Source organism: Cornus florida, unplaced genomic scaffold (assembly GCF_030987335.1).
Source record: "Cornus florida cultivar Cherokee Brave unplaced genomic scaffold, ASM3098733v1 CherokeeBrave_3.0.0_Hap2_Chr09, whole genome shotgun sequence".
Lineage (NCBI taxonomy): Eukaryota > Viridiplantae > Streptophyta > Magnoliopsida > Cornales > Cornaceae > Cornus > Cornus florida.
The window spans coordinates 25,589,343-25,592,488 of record NW_026775579.1 but is presented as its reverse complement, the minus strand read 5'-3'; the positions used below and the strand labels follow the sequence as shown (position 1 = coordinate 25,592,488).

General features: G+C 36.6%; 1 pseudogene; it reads left to right on the top strand.

Annotated features, from left to right (window-relative positions):
• The first annotated feature begins 513 nt into the window (after positions 1–513).
• LOC132275583 (small nucleolar RNA R71) lies at positions 514–612 on the top strand (annotated as a pseudogene).
• The last annotated feature ends 2,534 nt before the right edge of the window (positions 613–3,146 follow it).

Here is a 3,146-nt window from a genome sequence, read left to right as displayed (position 1 = left end):
CCAAGAGAAATTCGGGTGATTCCTCCAACTAGGATTATAGTGATTGCCATAAGGATTGTTCCCTTAATTAGCAAAAATAGCATTTGCTTGTTCATGATGCTCACTTTGCACATGTCTATGAGGACAATTGGAAGTAGAATGTAAAACACTTGAACAAGTCATACATGTCTCATTAAATGCATGATGAGAATGGTTAGGGAAGGAAGATACTTGATTCGCCGAGTTTTAGTTGATTAAAAATTGATCAAACCTTTGAGATAATGATTTCATTTCAGCGGCAATTTCATTGGAGTGGTCGACTTGATGTAAGCCAACACTCTTCCTACCACTAGAATTCTACCATTCTTCGAAGATAAAGTACGATGCAAAGAATTTTCACTCATGTTCTTATAAAGATGCCACACGTCATCCTCATGCCTATCAATATAAGAGCTACCCATGGAAGCATCAACTATGCCTTTGTAATTATCCGATAAGCTCTTAAAGAAATATTAAACTAATTGCCATTTGGGCATGTCATGATGTGGACACTTCCTAAGCAATTCATTAAAGCATTCCCATGCCTCATGAAATGTTTCCCCATCCCCATGTGAAAATTCCCTAATTGAAGTTCTCATGGAATTGGTCTTAGAAACCGGATAGTACTTCTTCAAGAACTCTTGTTGCATTTCCACCTAAGAAGTTATTAAAAAAGGCCTAAGATTGTTAAACCAATATTTTGCCTTGTCTTTAAGGGTGAATGGAAAAAGTTTAAGCCTTAAGACCTCTTCTGGCATGCCCGTATATTTCACGATGGAACATACTTTAAGAAACTCATCCAAATGCTTGTAAGGTTCTTCACTTGGAAGTCCATGATAGTTAGGAAGCATTTGAATGGTTTGTGGCTTGATTTTATAGTGGTGTGCTCTAAATGGTGGCAATTGAATGCATGTGGGTGCATTATATTCATTAGGCACATAGTGATCTCTTAAAGCAAGGGGAGGATTAGCAATTGGAGGTGTAACATGGGCACCTTGATTGCCTTGAATGATGGGAGGTGGTGGAGCATAAATTGGCCTTGGCATTCCCAATGGGACTTGGCCTTGTTGTTGTGGTGGATAAACAAATGGTCTCGGCATACCTAATGGTACTTGAATGTTATCATGATGCACATTGGGGTGGAGGATACCTTGTTGGTCTATGTGACCAAGGTCCTCCGTATGGTCCTCATTGTGTCCTTCCATTGATGAAATGGATTGACTAGAACTACCTTTTCCCCTAGGGTTTCGAACAACTTCAAGATGAAAATTTAAAGGGACAAGAGTGGGTCTCAATGATCTACGACCATGGATGCACAGTGCAACACAATAAGAAATAATGACAAACACTTCACCTTCACAACAAGTGAATAATCAACAAACTTCCTCCACATATAATGTTCCCATACTCCCATGCTTTAACAACAATATGCAAGAAAAGTAAATTGCCTCCACGTGGGCTCACGATTTATCTAAGAATTGAAATACAAGCCTCCACGCGAGCAGACAATTTAACTAGAGATTGAGTAAAAAAAAGCTCACAAAGGTCTTTTAGCACTTCAACTCCAAATTTTTAGCTTTTAGCTTAGCAATTTTATTTATTTTATTTTATTTTATTTTATTTATTATTTTAGCCTTTTTCCTTGCTTGCTTAGCTCATTTGCTTGGAATACTCTTTTGCTCACCTTCTTAGCCCAATGATCCTAGTCAAACAAGAACAAACACAATAAGTAACAAAAATTGAAAACAAAGTAAAGACATGATCAAAAGAGTACTAATTCCTAATTGATTCCACAAATGCGACATTGGCAATCAATCAATCCCCGACAACAGCGCCAAAAACTATGGTGGCTTCCCGAGTGTGCGCTCAAAATAAAGCACAACACTTTGAGTTTGAAAATTAGTGTCAAGTGGGCACCATAATTTAAATTTATAAATCGCTTAACACCTATACTATGTAGTATGAGTGAGAAGGGATCGTCCCAAGGGATTGAGGGTCGTACTAGGTTAAGGAATCAAAATTAGGGTTAGTAGGTCAAGTGATCAAAATAGTGGTTGGTTGGTTGAATTACACTAGATGCAAATTAAACTAAAGTAAACAATAATGCAATAAGGAGAATAAAAGAGAGAGTGATTTTGGGGTTTAGAGATCACCACTAAGCATATTTTTCTACACCTTTAATGAATGATTAATGAGGGGAAAAACATGTATTGCAACAAAGTGTGTGTGTGGTTGTTCCAACAAGCATGGATGACAAATTAAGTATATATTGTCAAAACAACATGGTGGATAGCACAACATATCAAATTAAGCCATTAATCCTTTCTTTAAGCTCATAATCCAACACATCACAAGGTTAGAGATATATGTTACTTGCTTTCATAAGTATGGAACATCAACAAGAAGCATGGATTGTCCTCCAATTTAACAACTACACTACAACTAAGCTATTGACATGAAATTAAACTACTTAAACTAAGGGAGAGGTATAATCCATCAAGAAATGAGTATAAACCATCAAATAAACCACAAGAACATTCTATAAAGCACTATGTCTTGACAACCTCTAGATCTATAGCATCAATACACATAGACATGCATCAATAATACAAGAAATAGAGACAAACACATGAACATCTATTCTAGCATACATAGACATATGGATAGAATGAAATGATCAATTGGAAGCATTAAACCACATAAATCATTGAATAAATAAGATCTTTATATATAAAAGTGCTAAGACATAAATCAGAATACAAATCCCCTCAAAAATACATAAATCAAGAAGTAGAAAGCATGCTTAGGGCTAACTTTAGCCCCAAGAGGATGTCTAGCCACTCATGGATGATGTCCTCCAACTCTCAAGGGCAAGCTCCATGGAAGAAATCTGCTCCTTGGTTGATGAAGAGTCTCCAATGGTGTCTCTAGCCTCCTCATCTCCTTTACTTCCTCACTAAGTATTATCTTTTCTAAGTATATGTATATGTGTAAAAGTAGCTCATATTCCTTATGTAGGTAGGTCAAAAATCACCCCAAATGAGCTGGGCTCGTATACCAATAATCCTCTAATGATTGGATATGAGACAACTTTTAATGAGCTGGAATTTAGATTTTTCTCGGGATTT